The sequence below is a fragment of the Falco punctatus genome, assembly GCF_963210335.1.
Source record: "Falco punctatus genome assembly, chromosome: 3".
NCBI lineage: Eukaryota > Metazoa > Chordata > Aves > Falconiformes > Falconidae > Falco > Falco punctatus.
In genome coordinates this window covers 58,155,104-58,174,196 of record NC_137582.1, presented here as the reverse complement: position 1 = coordinate 58,174,196, position 19,093 = coordinate 58,155,104, and the positions used below count along the sequence as shown (strand labels likewise).

The 19,093-nt window shown below is 41.7% G+C and overlaps 1 long non-coding RNA gene across 1 annotated transcript in view; it reads right to left on the bottom strand.

Annotated features, from left to right (window-relative positions):
- Positions 1-1,872: 1,872 nt before the first annotated feature.
- LOC308061441 overlaps positions 1,873-19,093 on the bottom strand; it is a 90,057-nt gene continuing 72,836 nt past the window's right edge. The window contains exon 2 of the long non-coding RNA XR_013927230.1: positions 1,873-19,093. This is a non-coding gene — a long non-coding RNA (uncharacterized lncRNA).

Here is a 19,093-nt window from a genome sequence, read left to right as displayed (position 1 = left end):
CCGTAGGTCTTCTCTTACTATAAAATTTGCAATTTGTGAATTGAGTTCAAAGACTCATTTCCAAGGGGATATAGGCATAAAGCAAGGCACAAAATACTTACCAATAGTTGAACTTCACCTAAAGCTAGCCTTCTCCCTTCCCTGCCCTTCCCTCCCCTCTCCCCACCCCCCCTTCCCCCTCCCCCTCCCCTTTCCCCCTCCCCTTTCCCCCTCCCCTTTCCCCCTCCCCTTTCCCCTTTCCCCTTTCCCCTTTTCCCTCCCTTTTCCCTTCTTGACAGATGTCAAGTCCTCGCAAGGCTGATTCTCTGTTAAAAGAAAAAGTCTCAGTGATTCAGATGGGTGCTTTGTTAGCATAACCTGCATAATTTCGCCTGTTGAAAGAGTCCTTGAAGTGTGGTTGTCATACAATGTATAAACCAATCCCAGTTTAAATACATTCAGCGAAAATGCCACGATTTTATTATCAAGAAAAATTCTATGACTAATCATAGCATGGAAATAAAAATGAAAAGTGTGAGAATGGAAGGTTTCAACAGGTCACTTAGTCCATACCCTGTAAAAAGATGATAAAAATTATAAAGAATGTCCCTAACAAATGTCAGCCTAATCATTCTTAAAATCTCCAAAGGAGAAAATTCCTCAATCCTGTTGCATGCATATATATGTATCTGTGTGTGCATGTGTATGTGTTGCAGTATATAATTGTATTTATCATTAAAAAATGTTTTGCAGCAGCTAATCTAAACCTCCTTTGTTTTAAATCCAATTAGTTTCTTCCTGTCACATCCCCAGTAAATCCGAAAAAAAAACCCCTCTAACATTTTTTTTCACAGAGGCTTTTCAAACGTTGGAATGAAATTAGTGTTCTTTCCTTCCCCTTCTCTTTCCGAGGCTGAGCAAGTCCAGCTCCTTCGGCCTTTTCTCCTGAGCTGTGCTTTTGAAGTCTGTTATCATTCTTCCTTTCCTCCTAGATAACAGGTCCTAGAGGTGGGTCCTAAATAGCACCAAGTAGAGCAAAATGATGACTTCCACTGTGTTTCGGGTGTGCCAGCTCTGTTAATACAGCAGAGCATTTGATGCTTTGACTCTTGTGCTGTGGAAGAAGAGACAACGTTGTTGCTTTCTGCAGCTCCCACATCTTCTGCAGATCTGCTGCCCACCTGGCCATACCATGCTCTATGCTTGGGCATTTGGAATCTGAATGAAACTGAGTCAGCCAGATCTGTTTGGTTCTTGAGAACCCCTGATGGGTGAATTTCTGTAACTTTATTATTGTCTAGAGGCTTTCAGGCCTCATGGTTTCTAGTAACTTGTATCTAGAAACCTGGAGTTAGACTGACTAGCATATTACTTATTTTCCTCTCTATTTCACTGTGCTCTGATTTTAGTGTTTAATATTTAAGTGTTCTCTGATCAGTGCCTGTAATAATCAAGCCCTTAATGGTATTTGCTAACATCAGCTTTGGTAGCATTTTAAGCAGGAGTGTATTTGAACAGCCCATGCCATGCTGAACACATCTGGGGTTCTTGTTGTTGGGGTTTTTTTAATACTTTCAAACCCATTTCAAAACCTGTTTTAGTCTGTACGACATTAAAATTAAGTGCACTCACAATCTGTATATATAGTGAATATAGAAGAAAAGAAGACATGGTCTATGCTGCTTTAAGCTCTTTAGCAAGTTATTTACTCTCATTTTCTCTTTTGTATGAGTCCCTTAACATCTGCAGGTGCTTAGGAAGTTCCTAATACAGTCATTTTGCTCTCCTATGATGACTTCCATCTTATCTCCGCATTGGAATGATTTAGCCTTATAATTGTCTTATAGTCTATTTCTGGGTCCTTCCCCCTCCCCCCACCCCCCCATCCCCCCCTTTTTCTGTCACATCTCTCAGGTTATCTTTCCATCTCTTCCTGCTCCCTCAGTTGTTGAAGTCTGCTTTCTTGGAAGCCCATTATTTTAGTTGTCTATTCTGGCTTCTTCCCATATTTAGCCTTTTGACAGAAAGCAGCCCCCAGCCCCCACCACGGCTGCTTGAGACAGTTTATCAATAATCCTTGTCAAAAGAGTAGCAACAACAAAACCAGGTTCTTATTTCTCAAACAAGAACAGTACTAGCCTAATTAAAAAAAACAACCCACCTAGAAGTCTATGTGTGGTTTTGCCCCTAGTCATTTCTGCCCTAAAATTTTACTTCCTTTTATCTTCCAAATTCTGTGTGGTGCAAGGGTCTCTGCTAACAATCTACATGTATTTTGTAGATGCTTCCAGACATTTCTGGGAGTTTTGATGACCAGGTTTGAATACCTGGAATCTTTGTGCAGACTGATATTTTGATTTGGAGTTTTGGACTTGGAAGGCAGTTGGGACTCAAGAGGGATGCAAAGGGGAAGATGACATAAAAAATGAGAGAAATTAATGCCAGCAATCCTTGAGCGTTACTTCTGCTGCTCATTCCTCTCTCCGTATCTCCCACTACGTCCAATAGCAATCAAGGACCTGATCTGATATTTCAAGCCCTGACCAGCAGGTAAGATGATGCACGTGGAAGGTAGGAACTAGCATCAGCGTCTGGGCAATGTCATGGGACCCAGAGCCAGCCAGACCCTTGAGGTGACTCTGAACAATTAATTTAAAGCAACATGTTAGCAGCACCAGATGGCCTTTGAACAACAGGAAGAGGGTTTTACTGGAGCACACACTGGAACACTGAGCACTTTAATCCAGAGAAAGATCTGGCTGAAACAGAATTTGAATAGGAGGGGGCTGCACAGAAAACAACCGCTATGCCTTTGTGAGATAGATCCACAACTCCAGGTGGTTCCCAGGCTGGTGACTGCATGAGTGTCTGCAATGCAGCAGCTGTTTGTTGCTACAAATGCTACAGAGCTCATACTCTGGGTCACAAGGACAAGGCTTTCCTCCCATACCCAGGATCTGCATGTGTGCTGTCTCCCTGCTCTGCCTAGCAGGCTTCCAGTCCCTGCCTCTGCCTCCCCTGCTCCCTCTCCCTGCCTGCCTCACCCTTGCTTGAGAGGGGCTTGGGTGGGTGTGTTTCTCCACCAAAGGGAGGAAAAGAGGAATCGCTCCTGTCCGGCAAGGCAAAGGCAGCTTTCCTCCCTTCTGCCCATGGATGGCATTTTGGCAGAAAGGATGCAGAGCAAATGCTCTCCTAAGCTTAACAGGGTGTAGGACATAGAGCAGACATTGTCCACCTTATCCAGCAGCAAATATCTTGTGCTCACAGCAAGACAGATGTTGATGTACAGCTATGTACCAAATAAACAGTCAGTTACAGACTTGATATGTCACACTAACAAGTATTCTGCTAGTGGATGAAGAGGCACAGATGTCTTACACATCACCTGTGCAATGTCTCCAGCCTCTCCTGCCTGGTGGCCTGTGCAAGGGGTGCCTTGCTTTCTGGCTAGTTTGGAGCACTGTGACTGGCCAGGCAGCATTCACATGCTGCTTGGTCAGCTGGCTGCTGCCATCCCCTCAGTGGGTGCTCTAATTTGGTACCCACTACTGGTTTTATGATGCCGTTTGTCAAATTTGACTGAAAGAGGCTAGTGGGCTCAAAAAACAGTTGAGGAGGAGGGACTGAGAGGCAGCTCAACAGATGAACGGGCAGATGGACGGTAAGTGTCACTGCTTAAGCCTCTCTTTTGTAGGAAGTCAGTCTGAAAGTAGTACAAAGTGAGATAAATGATTCCTTTTCCCCCTCCCAAAGATATTACATAAAAATGAATAACTATGAAAACCTGTCTCTTTTTATGCTAAAGAAACAGATATTTCAAGCCAGAACAGTACATTCATTTACAATGAAGTTGATGAGTTGGCTTTGAGTTGCCACAAATTATACCTTTGCTCTGTGTGATCACAGTGTAAACTACTGAGAAAACTACCTTTCTTACCACTGTATCACATGCCACTCTACTTCTGCCTGGGAGAACTTCAGTGAAGCCTTGACATTGAGGCAGAGAGTAGAGAGGAGGGACAGGTGAATGATCAGGAAGTATCTGGAGCTCTTTCCAGTATAGAAATATAATTTAAATGGAAACCCTCAGATTTCTTGAAGGTTCAATGAAAATTTCTGTGACCTAACAGAATGAGTTTGGCACTCCAGCATGTAGGTAGCCTGATTGTATTCCTGTTTTAGATATTTGTGCAGTGCCTAAATGCCAAAAGCAGTAATTAAAATTCATATAAAGATTCTGGTCTTATCTAACAGGGATGATTCACCAGCAACTGTGGGACCTGTCAGAGAAGATTGATAGAGAACTTTCAAAGACCCTGAAGTATCCTGAGCATTGTACAAAGGATAGACTAAGACCTTTCATCTGAGGCAAAAAGAAATACATTACGTGCTGCACATTTATTTCAATTGAATGCTTTAATCTATGGGAGTTCTAGGCCATTTTTGAGCTCCAGGATTAAAAATATCTGCATTTATCAAAGATCAAGGTTTATCAGATACCAAAAACGCTGTCTGTTCAGCCTGTATGCTTAATTTCACATCACTTTTCTTTCCTCCAGTGACTTACCTGCAATACAATGAAGTCAGTAAAGACATAAACGTCTTTTGTTTCAGTATATCCTTCAGCAGCACCAGGTTAGGAACCTGCTGCTCAGCCCTGGAAGAGGTAAATGCACCAGCTCTCTGCTTGGCAAAACGAGGAACGTTAGTAACGCTGACTACGCGCAATATCAAATCTCTAGTATAACAATAATCATACGAAGGAAGACATAGTAGCACCTGGCTTTTTTTTTTTTTTTTTTTTTTTTTTCCCACAGAAACCCACATGAATAAGCATAAGCTGCTTATACATGGGATCAAAGGTAAGTGAAAATTGATTGTGGCAATGTAATTGATTGACACTATCTTTACACAGATCTTTCACTGGTGTTTTCTGTGTAACCTCTAGACAACAAAGACTGGTCACACATGGAAGTGGGCTGGCACAGATTCTTTATATAGCTCTGTTAGGATAAAATTTATAACCCTGCAGGAAGCTTTGGTGGTATCTAACTGAAACATAGGATGGGAAAAAGAAGTTACTTTTGAGGATCTTTCAAAAAAATATCTTTGCTAATATATGCTATTGCCTAGGGGACCATTGAACCAAGGTCGTTAGCCTGTCAAAGACAACATTACTTCAGTTCAAGTTGCTCATAATTCTTTGCTAAGGAGAGATTTTTGTGCAGTATGCCCAGGTAGCGAATACCAGCGGTACTTACAAAAATTAGTTTCTTCCTTGAACTCCACCTGTCTTTTATCATATTTCTTTCCATCCCCTTTCTTTAATTTTCCTTTACCGTCACCTCTTCTAATTTTCCCAAGTCACTTGATTTATGGCATTTCAATAAATCTTTGCTGAAATGAGTGTATTCACAGTGCCTCAGATTCCTGCTGCAGTCTGCAGGGCCTGCATTTTGCAAGCACAATCATGGTGATCGAATGGGTCACTGTGTATCATATGCCATTGCTCCTGGGCTAGGAGAGAGGGCATGGTTTGACTGGTACTTCTTGCTGTACCTGCCAGAGACCTGCTCAGCTCTTCTGGTAACACCGTTTCCAGGTCTCTTCATGGCATGTGAGACACTCAGAATTGTCTGTTCAGTCATTTGTGTGGAGACTTCATGACAACAGATGACAAAGAAGATGTATGAGAATTCCTTCCTTCCCTCTTTCCCTCCCTCCCTCCTTCCTGAGCCAAATGTTGCAGAAATACCATGCTGATGATGAAACTTCACATTTTTTATCAGCGTGACTCAATTTGACCTCCTGAACTTTCAGAATGGTTATAGAAAATACATAAAATGGCTTCAGACACCTGGCAGAGATTTTAAGTCAGGAAGGATGGAAGAGGTATATTGTTTTACTTACAATTTGAGCATATTTCATGTGGGAATCATTGAGAGGCCATAAACATAGAAGCTTCTGTGGTTATCGTCAGTCACTTTTTGGACTAGAACAACAGTCTGAGCCTGATGCAAAGGCTATTGACTTGATTTGAAGGAGTATTATAGTTCTCAATGAGCTTTCAATCAGACATGTGCAGTGTTATGACAAGAGGGGTTTGTCTGGAAGTTCCTCGTGCAGGTCACCCAGTGTTAGCTCCAGAGGGGGAATAATAATGGTACAAACTCAGACGATATGTAACATGGAGGATGAGTAAAAGCAGGATTGTTTCTCATTTACTTCCCTTGCAAAGCCTACAAACCGTAAGAGAAAGAAAGAGAGAGAGAGTGTGTGTGTCTCTGTGTGTGTGTGTGTCTGTGTCTGTGTGTCTGTGTGAAACGATGCCAAACTACATTTCCTTATCTTTGCTCCCATGTTTGCAAAACCCCCAAAAAGTAGAAAGAAACTCCTGAAATGTTCAGTGAAGGAAATCAATTAACATTCAGAAATTTGAAATGGACTTTTTTAACAAGATGGTTTGTAATCTCAAGGTTTCAGAAAAAAATTACTTTTCATCATGAAATTCAGCCAAAACTAGAAAACACCTCTTGTGGAAAAAACCTGGAAGCAAGAACAGGCTAGTTAATTGTCCTGCAGTTTTAAAGAAAATTAAGTCTGTGCAACAAGAAGGGTTAGTGAAGGAAAGTGAAAGTTCCTGTAGAAAGCTGAAAGAGAAAGAAAGGCTTCTTATCTTTTTGTCAGAGTTGGATCTGTTTAAGGATGAAGGAAGCAATCCACAAAACAGTGTCTTCTAGAGTTCTTTGCGCACGGTTCTGCAGGCTAAGTCATTTGAATCTGGGATATATATTTTTTAATATGTATTTTTCTCAATGGAATCAGTTTTACACTGTTACCATTATTCATGCAGTATTATTGCCATGAGCCATTTATCTATTAGAGCAATTGCAGTCACCTACGTACCCTGTTAAGCAGTTCTTAAGCTTTACTGTCCCCTGGGGTACTCTGCTTGTGGTGGTGTCATACTTCTGGACACCTGTCCACTTGGATTGCAGCTGTGTGGACTCTTAGGTCTGAGCCAAGCCGGGTGGTCTGGGTATGGACATTATCTTGTGAGCCACAGACTGGAGACTATTAAAGTAAGTAGATTCAAAACAAGATAGATTTGGAGCCAACGTGACATTTCCACATTGTGACACTGTTCAAGCTTTGTGTTTAAGAACCCCCCGCCCCTGCAGCAGTCTGTGAGACCAGCTTTTTAGACATTGAGTTTTTCAGGACAGGGAATTTCTCTTTGGCTAAGCCTGTTTGGAAATTAAATTTGCTGAGAATTGCTCTGTTGTCTGAAGCCAAACCATCAAGAAAAGGTGTTGACCCATACTTGAAAACCCTCAGCATCCACAGCAATCTGGCTGCTGGTGGCTGCCTCTTGGGACAGCCCTCACCAGTCCTCATCTGCCTTTCTTTACCAGTTCAGATGTAGCCACAGTATTTCTTACAGCAAAGCCCAGGGCTTTTATTTAGCTGTGTTTGTTCCTGTAGGTCACAGTCTTGCCATAGCACGTGGCTGGTATTATATCAGCTTAAAGTATGGCTTATTGTATGAGTTTTACACCAAAGTCTTCTCAAATATATTTAAATGTATTTTGAAAGTGTAATTATCACAAAGGGGCATTGCCAGTATGAGTAGTTGTTTCTGCACCTGTATAGATATTGTAAATGCTACTGGAAATGAGTTGTTGTTCACAACTGCTTTTGTGGTTCACACACATCACATCCATTCATTTAAGCTGTAGTAGCTGGTGTAAAGGGATGGAGCAGGTTGGAGAGATTTTACAAAGTGACCAACATAATCTGTATGTAGTGGTTTTTTATACTTATGCTTCTAAGTTATTTTGCATGGTTTAAAATAAGAGACCTGATTGAAGATCTGGATTTTCAGAGCTTTCTAAAGAGACAAAGATGAAAACAAAAGGGACACCCCAAAGGTTAATTTTTCTGACTTGATCACAAGAAAGGAGACTTCCAATATCATCTTACAGATGTGGTTGTTTTGGGGACTATACATCTGTACTAACTTTGAGCCTCTCACATGGGTGTCCCAGTTTGGAGGTGAGTGTCTATGGGCACTGAAGGCAATAGAGGGAGGGAAACAGTCTCTCCTTTAAAGCGGCCCAGAGACTTGTGTACCTACCTGGGATCCCTGCTTCTCTGGGGAAGCCTTTTCTCCTTTCCCAGAAAGACATTGAGGAAACTAACCTGAGGACTTCAGATAAATATTTAATAGCCACTGTCACAAATGCTTCTTATGCTGCTTATTAGCAGTGCAAATCCAACACAGCCCCCAAGTTTAAAATCTTCCATGGACTTGCCCTTGCTTGTCATCCACATCACTTCTCTCTCCCAGCCCTTGCCCTGTCCCACTCCAAACTTTGCTGTGCTGCAGTGGGGCTGCCTTTCCCTGCAGCTTGGGCTGCATGGAGCAGCTTCATACATTGCTTTAGCATCTCACTGATGTGCCACTTGCTGTGGGGTCCCTGGCTGCCGCATCTTTTCTGCTGTGCTTGTGCCTGGGTGACTCTGAGTCTACGCTATTATTAAATTTTTAACTTGGGAAATCAGTCTGAGCAAGTTTACATATCAGATAAAATGGCACTGTATTGCCCAAGTATTAATATATTTTCCTATTTGGTTTAAGAGGCAAATCTGTTTGAACGATCTGATGAAATGTACATAGAAGGAGGCCTGAATGCAAAATTGAAACTGCACGTAGGATAATATCTTAAAAGAAAGAAAAAGAAGGAAATCTCAGTGCAGGAGGAAAAGATTTTAAAAGAACTGCTTAGACCAGGTCATTTGATACTAGATGTAATGAAGCACAAGAAACAAATTCTTACAGTATATTATTTTAAATTACAATGGTGGGAGACAAAGAAAGCATGTATGTTGACTGGAGGCAGGATGAACAGTTCATAGAGGACAATAACTGACACAGATTTTTGGCTACATCTTGACCTAACTTATTAGCACTTCCTTTTTATTCTTAAGATGTGAAATTAAAATCAGATGCTTCAATTCCAGACCCACCGTGCCCAGGTCTGGCCCTGGAAATTTGTCTGAAATCCTATTTCCCTTCTGAAACTTCAGTCTTTTGTTTTTCACACTGTATTTCTAAGGAGGGTCTAGGGTGTGTGCTTTTGGCAAGCCAGTATTTCCAGCTGTAGTATGAAGAAACCGTAGCCACCACATCTAATGTTAGAGAGCTGCACAAGGAGGAAGAGCACCGGGAGGAAGAGATATTGTTTGCTTAAAGTCAGGAATTGGCATTTGGGAAATGAAGAGACAAAGCCTGTGCCTTTTGTTTTAACCTTTCCTTTTGCAGGAGAAACCTTATCATGCAATGGAGCTCCTAGAGCTGGGCTGCAAATGGAACAACATATACCCTGGGGCCCTCAACTTATTTTAACTTCCTTTGTTATCCATTACTTCGACTTTTAATATACAGATGCAAACTTTAGGATGAAAATCCAACATACCCCTCAAATTTTATTACACTTGGGGTCTTCCTTTCAACGTTATGAATTCCCAGAGAGTTTTCCTTTTGCTACTTTTTAAAGATTTTGATTACTTCTCCTTATGCGTGTTCAATAATGATTGCATGTTTTACTAAGGGCTTGACTAGAGGATGTGTAGGGGTTTTATAGGAAGAGTGGAGGAGCTACGATTTAGTAATGTTTCAGAAGATCTAATTTTTTTTCCCCAAGGACTTGCAGAAAATTTTTGTATAACCTGCTGAAAGACTGTTAATGTTCTGGAACACAGGATGGAAAAATATGCTTTAATTGTGGAACAGGAGACACCAGCAAAACCAGTTTTGCTGTAATTTTTTGTTGTGCAGGGTTATGAAACTGTGCTGAGAGACAAGCTGATGCAGCTGAATTTTGGGCCTAACTGATGCAATTTTTTACCTGTAGCACTACAGATTATCGTAGGAGATTATACCTTGTTGGTTGTCATGTTTCTGTTTCATGCATTTTCACATCCTGCAGTGGCAATAAATTTTGCTCATAAATTAAACACCAGACTGGTGTTTGTCTAGCAATTGAAACATGATCAAGAGTAAATGATTGTTTTGGGTGGCCAAGCATCCAGAGAAAAGAGAATAGACAGCTTCAGGCATAGCTACAATCAAAAACCTGATTGTCTAGAAATGACATCATTTCAAATGAAGCTCAGTTATCTGCACTCAGTGCGAATTATTTTGTTCACAACATCCCAGTTCCTACTACTTCGTAAAGCAATAGTATTGCTGAATCAGCAGTGTTTTGAAAGGCAAGCTGAAAACTTCACTGGCTCATATTTCTTTGACAATATTGGCTTCCAGCTGGAGGGATCTGGTCATGATGTGGGCAGAAGGCAAAGCTTGTGGATTCTTGTTGTGTCCTGCCTGGAGAAGCCACCCGTGGCTGGGCCACCAGCGTGGAAATTGCTACTGGTCAGGCCAGTGGTGTTTTCCATCCAAGTCCAGAGAAATTATATTAGCTCTGCTCTGGCCCAAGTGGTCTAAAGTCAGCTATGGACATGGCTGTAGGTGATGAAACTGCTCTGAGTTGCACAGATGTATTCTGTCTCAAAGAGAACCTGTGTTTTATAGGTAGAGAAGTAGACACCTGGGTTCTGCTGCTGAAAAAGCTATCTAAAGAAATGTGTGTTATTTTAATATCTTATACTAACAAATCACTGGAAATGTGGAGCCATCAGAATTTTCCGGCAGCCTTGAGCTAACATTGATTGCTCCCTGGTTATGAACATACATTGCGTCCCAGCATGATATGGAGGGTACTGCAACTTCCCTGTGCCAAACCAGAGGCGCGGGAAGTTTAAGCATAGAAGAGCTGTCTTTGTCATCCTCCTGTGTTCTCAGATCTAGCAGTGAGTCCATGGAGCTATGACAGTGCTGGGAAGCAAACACCTCCGTCTCCTCGGGGCTGTTTGCATCTCATCAAACACCCAAGATTTTTATTCCTTTGACAGCCTCGGAGTGAGATGGTCTGCCTGGGTCTGGATGTCTGGCCAGGCCTTTTGGGCTGCTTTATTCCCTTTACCACGCAATATATGTCTGGCTTTTCTGATAAGTGAATAATGGCTGTTACAGTGATCCTTGCTGAATAGCAGAAAGGCTTTTCACTGCGTCAAGCAGCTGTAGAAACACGGCATTCAAGTAAGAGAGAAAACTATGAACTCTAAAAGTGTAAACTGATAGTGATAGCCTTTATTATCCCTTCAGACACTAATGGCAATTTTTTTAACAGCTTCTTCAGTTGGCCGATTGCATGAAGTAAAGCAATTACGAGCTAGGTAGCATTCATGGCACAAACAAAAATCTCAGGGAAATGGTTTGTTTACTGCTTTCAGCTTCTTTACAGAACATAGCAATATACTCAGTAGAGGTGAAAGGTGTAGTACTAAAACCAGAATCAGGGAGAAAACAAGTTCACACTGTCTTGAATATGCATGTTATTGTAACAGAAAATATAGTCAAACTAATTTTTAATTTGTAGGCATCTGTGCAAGGCTTGTGGTTGCCAAGAAAGAAAATATAATCAAAGTGTGAGCACACCTAAAGAGCACTGACAAGAAGAATGTCATGTAGATATGAAAACAAAGCTCCTAACATCTCACTTCAATTCACAGTAAACAAGATTTAAAAAACAAAACCAGAAAGAGGTCTGAACTGGAGATGTACTGCTATGAATAATGAGAACAGTTTTATCCAGCCGTGGTTTAAACTCCCCTGCACTGAACTGACCTATGAGTACTCACATGTCATTGTGGAGAAACAGCTTCCAGGAGGAGCTGCAGCCAGCAGCAGGAGGTGGTAAGTGCTTAAACCTGACCCACAAGAGCAGGTGGCCTCGTCCAGCTCACTTTACCCATGTGTGCCGGCGGCGGGCAGGGCGCATTACCCCTATGTGCTGCCATCAGATAGGCCACGCTTTGCTTTTCACCCATCCTGTGTCTATCAAGCCTGTATCAGTTTTAAGCTGGCTGAGCACCAGTGTGTTTGGTCCCGTTAGACCAGTGCCTATCATGCTGGTGTTCGTTCTTCACCTGCCCCAGGTATGAGTGGCATAAACTCCAGCGGCGATAGAGGCACAATGGGGTTTGTGGCAATGGAGCTGAGAGAGGCTCTGCAAGAAAACGGCTTTGAAAGTGAGCAGAGGGAAATCCAGACTGAGGGTTAGTTTGGTGATGGGGGAAAACAGGCTTCTATAATTACTTCTAATGAATTATAATAAACATAGAACAATATCTCCCCAGCTTCTGGTACTGAAGGAGTAATTAAATCTGGAATAAGCCACAGTTGAAATTCTGACTTAAATGCAAAGGATTATTTATTTTGTGAAGGTTGAGCTATGTCAGACTGTGCAGCTGTCTTAGTGACCAAGGAAATGGTCATTAAATGAGCTAATACTAGCAGAAAGGGCAAGGGAATCAAATGTCATATTTCCTTTCAAAATATATTAGGAATAATATGTTGGTGAGTCTTAGGTTAGCACCAAGTAAATAAGGAGAAATGATGATTAAGAATAAAACAACTAAAGAGCATGATATCTTGGAGGATATTGGTAGGATTTCCATGGTAGAAATTTATGCCTGGGTAATGTCTTTTAATTCTTTGGACTGCTCAGCAAATAATGAAGAACAGAGAATTAAGCTTTCAAAAATCCTTGGCCAAAGGCTTTCATAACAGATCATTAAAGACACTAATGATGCATAAGGTGAGATGTAAAGTTTTCCTGCTGGATTAACTACCTCTACTAAGCTGCTGAATTTAAGTGGACTTTTGAGGAAAAACTGAAGCAATGGTTATACAGACAGCACTAACCAGAAGAGAAGCAACTTGTATCAGCCCCTCCCCTGGTATAATTGCATCATATCCCTGTTACATTGGGGAAATTTATTATACCTGTCTTGTAATTACTTGCAATATTTGCAACTATCATGCTTTCAATTATCAAACTATGTACAGCTGCTTTTATCTTAGCTAAACTCTACCTGTCTGAACTGAATTTCTTCATGCTAGTTATCTGCCTGAGGCAACAGCTTACTGGAAGGTTTGAGCTGTAATGTTTTTTGCTGAGAGAAGAGTTGAGGAAGAAATATCTCCTTTCTCTGATTTTTAGCATCCTCATTCCTGTAAAATTCTGGAAACCCAATGCTTTAGCACCAGTAATTACAACTTGTCTCAGTGGGGGGTTCTTCTTGGTCAGGTGTTGCTCAGTTTTGGACAAACTGTAGCTTTTTGAGGGTAAAGATGTGAATACTAATTGTTGTGGAGACCAGACTGGTGTACTTGGAGCCCAGCCCTTCTGCTCCCTTGGGCCTGTGCTGGGGTGAAAATATAGATAGAGCTACTTTGGCATGGTTAACCTAAAATATCTTGTAAAATTGTAATACTGCTGTGACAACTCTGCTTTTATTTTTCTGGAACACTGTAAATATATTAAATTTTTAAAAAATCAATGCAAAATTTTAACACACTCTCCTCTTATGATGAGTTGTCTACTTTTTCTTACTCTTTATTTTCTACCATCTGGTCAAATTCTAATCCAATTCCAGTGAGTATTGATATTTCTTTTTTTGACATCAGTTTTGTGTACTTTGTTTCTGGAAACAAAGCCCAAACCAAACATCACTGAACCTCCACTTCAAAAAGTATAGTTGTAAGCTTTCCTTGGGGTAAGTTTAGGGTGGATCTTTTTTATTTTAAGGAAGTTTCTTTCACAAGTTCTTGGAAAGGCTAATAAAACTAATAAACTGTCTGCAGTGAATTTCTAGAGAATCATTAACCAGCGATTTGTTAACGTAGATACTGAGCCAGGTAGGTAGCCTACTTAAAAAAGAAAAAGAAAAAAAAAAAAACCCAAACAGTCCCACAGACACAAAAAACAACCCAAAACAATTTGACCTCATCTCAAAAGTAAGCTGCAGCAAATTTTTCCTCTTCTAACAGCAGATGTTGCAGTTACAGAGGAGGTGAAGAAATACGAAGAAGAAAAGTGGTAGTGAAGTAATTCTTAAGGGTTGCTTCTATGCTAATATAAAGGCTATAACACAATCCTCGCCAAAAAAACTCCAGCAATGAAGTAAACCATAAGTAATGAATCAATCTTTTACAAGTCCAGAGGCTTTGTGTTTGTCATTGTTGAGGGGAAAGGCCTTCATGTATGCTGTGTTATACAAATTTAAAAGTAACTCTGACAATTTAAGGGGGTTCCTTTTATTTTTTTGTTTGATGTTTTATGGTTTTCTCTGCTAGGGATTTTTAAGCCATCATCAATATGAAAATGCAAAGCAATGCACAAGAAAAGACAAGACCTTGTGGAACCAATTTCAGTGACAAATACACACAAATTGCAGATGGCTCCCGAGCTCTGTCTGCATCGAGGTTCAGCTCCTGGAATCAGTGGGACCTGCTCTGACAGCGGTGATGGCCTGAGTTATTTCTCACCGCAAGTGCAAGGTGGGATGGAGAGAGAGGGGTGGCATGTCCAGTTTGGGCAGGCTCTTTCAGGTCACCGCAGAAAGCTGTGGTCCTGGAAGTGGGGTCTGCATTCATCCCTGAGGAGGATGAAGTGAAACCAGGAGAGGCATTTTTTGCTTGCTGGCTGCCTCTAATGAAGGGCAAGCCATCAGTGAGCCAGCTGGGGACCGGGCTGCTCCCCTCCCAGTAGGGACAGGCAGGTTCCCTCTATGTGTTGTTGCAGGTTTCCTTAAAAGTCTTTTCCATTTCCAGCTCTTACTTGAAGAGTTAATTAGGGAGACAACCACATTTCTTCTTCTGGTAGCACTTAATGATCCCCAAAATGCAAATAAAAGAGAGAGGTGCAGCTGTTTAAAATATTCCTGCTGCTGCATTATGAAGTACAAGGGGACAAACGTAAGGTCAGGAAGCCTCTGATTAAGAGCAGGTTTGTATGGCTATATGGATGTGACTCAAATATCAATGTTTTTGGAGCTCAGTGCTGGTTCAGTTTTACCCCTACTGATGAGGCCAAGCTTGTGCCTGAATGTTTCATATGCCTGTGCTCTTTGAATCAAACAGGATGCAAAATACCTCTGATGTAAAGTTTTTAAGGCTGGTATTTATTCTATTGACATAAAACTGTGTTCGCTGGAAAAGACCACATGGTGCCATAGACTCAAGAGAGTAGGGATGAGCGAGTGATACTGTCTGGGACTGAGAAGAAATGGAATGAACTTACTGTCTCCTCTGTATTTGCTGTATGTCACATTGAACGAAGAAGCAGACTAGGAAAAAAAGTATTTTTCTTTTTTGAACACAGGTCTTTTTTAAGTGTCTTCTTGGTTACCGCTAATTAATGACAGTAACACGGCTAGCACCTTGGAAAAGAGGTTTAGTATTCCTGTTTAAAAAAGAGAAATGGAAATGGAAAGAGCTTAAGTGGTACAGGAGCTTGCCTTGGGCAACTGTGTTTTATGACTCATGTTTGGATGCCTATGTGCTATCATACTACAAATACTGTAAATCCCATATTTTCGATCATCTTGGCCTTTCTGCTCACATAAAATATATCTAACTTTGTTAACAACGAAATAATGTCAAATTCAGTCAGCCACAAGCAATAAAGGTGAGAAAGGGAGACTTTGCCTTTAGCTAATTCGTATATGAAGGCCTGGAGAAAAGGATGCCACATTTCCTCTTCCTAAGGCTAGTCTGTACTGTAATATTAAAATATCATTTCCTATGACACTCCAGGTTAGCCTGGGAGACTTGAGCCTTAAAAGACTCAACTCCCAAAAGACACAGGCAAAAAGTGAAGTGTTTTGAGGAACGAGGTGCTGGGGGACCGTGGCTCCTCTCCAGGATCTGCTTGGCTGGTCTGTCCTTTGGCATTATCAGTATTTATTGCCACTGCAAGAAAAGCACCTCCTGCTGCTGGGATTTATACAGAGAGTTTGGTATCCTTTCAAGGCTTTACTACTTACTTACAAGGCTTAATAACAAAGGTAGCATGCCTACACTTCTTTTTTTTATTGTAATAAACAGTGAGTCTCATCCTGCTGAGATGGCACTCAGACCCTGAGAGGCAGAGCTGATGCGGGTGGTGTGTGCTGTGGTTGTTATGTACATATTTTGTGTTGTTCTGTGTCACAGGTATGACAACATGGTGGGTTACAACTGCTGTCCAGGAAAGTGGCAGCTACCTGTCAATATAGCTAAATATGACCTTATCAACAGCTTTCTGATGAAACTTGGATTTACATTGTGAAAAAGGCTGACAGCCACTTTTCTGCACAGCTTTCTGTGCTGTTCCTGTGAGTGCTCCAAAAAGTTTGTTGGAGTAAGAAATGAGCATGTTTTGCAGTGTTAAAGTCAATATTAATGTAGAAGCCTTTATTAAAAGTAACAGTTCCATGAGGAGTGCACCTTTTGGTCAAAGTGGTTTTGGGAAGGCAGCTCCTGGAGGGGTTTCTACAACAGCTGGAAGCAGGTTCCAGCAACCACTGGGCATGGCTTGGTCATGCAATAACAGCTGCTGTCCCGGTCAGCACTACCCCTGTTCATCCAGGCTGTAGCGCCCCATGGCACACTGCAGCACCCCATAGAAGTGCTGGCTTGTACCTGAGCACGTTGCAGTGTGCTGATGGGGTTCTCCCAGCGTGGCTTCTGTCTGGGGCATTGTGCTGCACAGCTGCAGCAAAGTCACTTGGGCTGCTGTGGTCTTTCACCTTTCCATCTCAAGCGTTGCTGCGCAGGGTGGACGCATCTGTCTTAGTCCTCCTTTTAGAATCATGTAGCTGTGAATCAGAACACATTACAGCAGATAACTAAAGTCACTGTTGTCAAGTTGTGAATAACAAATTCCTAACAGCAAAATCTCTGTGCAAAAGTCACAGCAAGTCATACTGAGGCCATTAAAAGGACACAACATGCTAGCATAAAATGTCACTCTATAATATATATTAGATCATGAAATTATAGGTTCATAAAAACTCTGACGAAAAAGGACTAAAGCAGTCTTGTGTTACTCTCTGGAAGTTTTTTCCTCCTTATGCTGCTTTCATCCAGACTAATTTCATGTGCTCTTTAACACTATTTCCTTGGTGCTGTAAGTCTAAAATTTCAGTACAAAAAAATAAACCAAAGGAAAATACATCCCTTGGTAGCCTGACATACAAAAACAGAGAAAAAACTTCTCTGGAGATTTGTTTCGCTGCTGGGCTGTTAATTTAAAGCCAGTCCAACCTATAATTACTCTTCTTTGTCCAGTTCCAAAGCCTGCTGAAATCCGTGGCAAGGCAGAAGCTAATGTCTGGCAAGGCTGAAAAACAGTTTGATGGTTCATCTGGAATTAATGTGATGGTCTTAATCAAGGTTTTGGGTGACAAGCATTCAAATTGCAGAGAGGGCTCATATCTTGTGTTGACCAGACCCACTGGCCCATTACACAGGCAGTGCAGATACTCACCAAGGAGGCTTTGCAGTGGGGAGCACATGTGTTCTTCTGGGACTTCCTGATGAGATCTAGCCTGGGATCGTTACCCCTTCTTGAAACACTGTGGAAAACATGGAAGTGCATGAATATATCTTGTGCCTGATCTCCTATATCTGACATACATTAGCTTTTGTTCCTTGATAGGTATCAGGCCTCTTCCACTTTGGACTGTCTATTTACGGTGGCAGAGAGCTGTGAGGACCGAAGTTGCTGTGTGGAAGCAGTTCCTACCTGTCTTGGAATCACTCTGGTGAGTGCTTCGAGGGCAAGGCATAAGGCCCAGGGGTCTTCTGTATGCCATTCAGGACTTTTGTCATACCTGGAAACATCTCCATCTTTTGATGTTGTTGCAGTGGGGCCAGCAATCTCCATGGCCTGGTGAGTTTACCTTATGTTTTGGAGAAATTATCACTGTGGTCTTGCTTCTTGTCCATGCTTTTGCTCTGCTAATTTAGCTCAGAGTTCAAACACGCTATGAGGCTGCAATGAATTTTTATAATTGCTTTGCGGGGATGAGGGTCATCCTTTTTGTCAAGAAGGGTGATGTGGTGGGAAATCTGAATTTAACTCACAAGGCATGACAGCCACTACCTCAGCACTGCTGATATCAAAGTGAGTCTGAGGCCAAGCAGGAATTGATGGCTGCTCCAGCCTTGTCTCCAGCATGTCCAGGAGCAAACACTGCTAAAAAGCCACTAGACAGGGTGGGGTAAGAACAGGCACCGTAAAACATTATTGCACAAGCCGATAAAAACTGTCTGGTTTTGACTGAACCTGAAATGCATCTCCTTGCTGCATCCGAGTCTGCTGTTGAGCAGTCTGCTCAATAGCAGACCCTCCTGCAGCCTAAATGGATGAAGCCATTCAGTCATATATAGGGTACGGCCAGCCTTGCCTGTGTGGCAAGATTTTGTGTTGCAGCAGATCTTTCCCTTTCCTACTCTCACTTAAGATGGACCATAGTACAAGCCATTTGTCTATGAACCTGAAAGCCATGGAGACTGAGATAGCAAGGAAACTGTCTATCTGACCACATTGACATCTTTTGATACAGCAACTGGGAAAAAAAAATAATCCTCACTGCAGGTTAACTTCTGACAATGGGGAGGATTGGTTTGCTGAAGACTAAGAGTAAAAGCAACTAATAAAGGACAAGAGCCCTTACATAGTTCCATTATCCCATCCATCAAAATGCATCTCGTGGGCATTAATGAATCATACTATAACATTTTACAGCCATCAAAGACTTCAGCAATGCTAAATAAGGAACTGTTGAAGGGTCAGTCTTGGGGCATTTGGAGAGGCCAGTCTGGGCACTTACGTAAGACAAGATGATGAATATGTGAGCAGCAAGAGCTCGCACTGAGTCCTAGGCTTATTCCAGGCTATGACATCAACAGCCACTGCCTAAGTGGCATTTCTGAACGGTTTCTACACATCTGTCCTGCCATAAGGGATGGAGCTCGATGGCTTTTCTCTTGTGAAGGAAAGAAATATGAATGTGTCACAGCTGGTATAGCAGTTACTGAAAATAGGTATTTTACCTCTGCTTTTGTAATTTTGGCACAGCCTTCTGCAGCTGATTCTTCCTGGAGGTTTAAGACACAGAAATTTCTGAATAAGGGTGGACTGAAGGAACTGTGTAG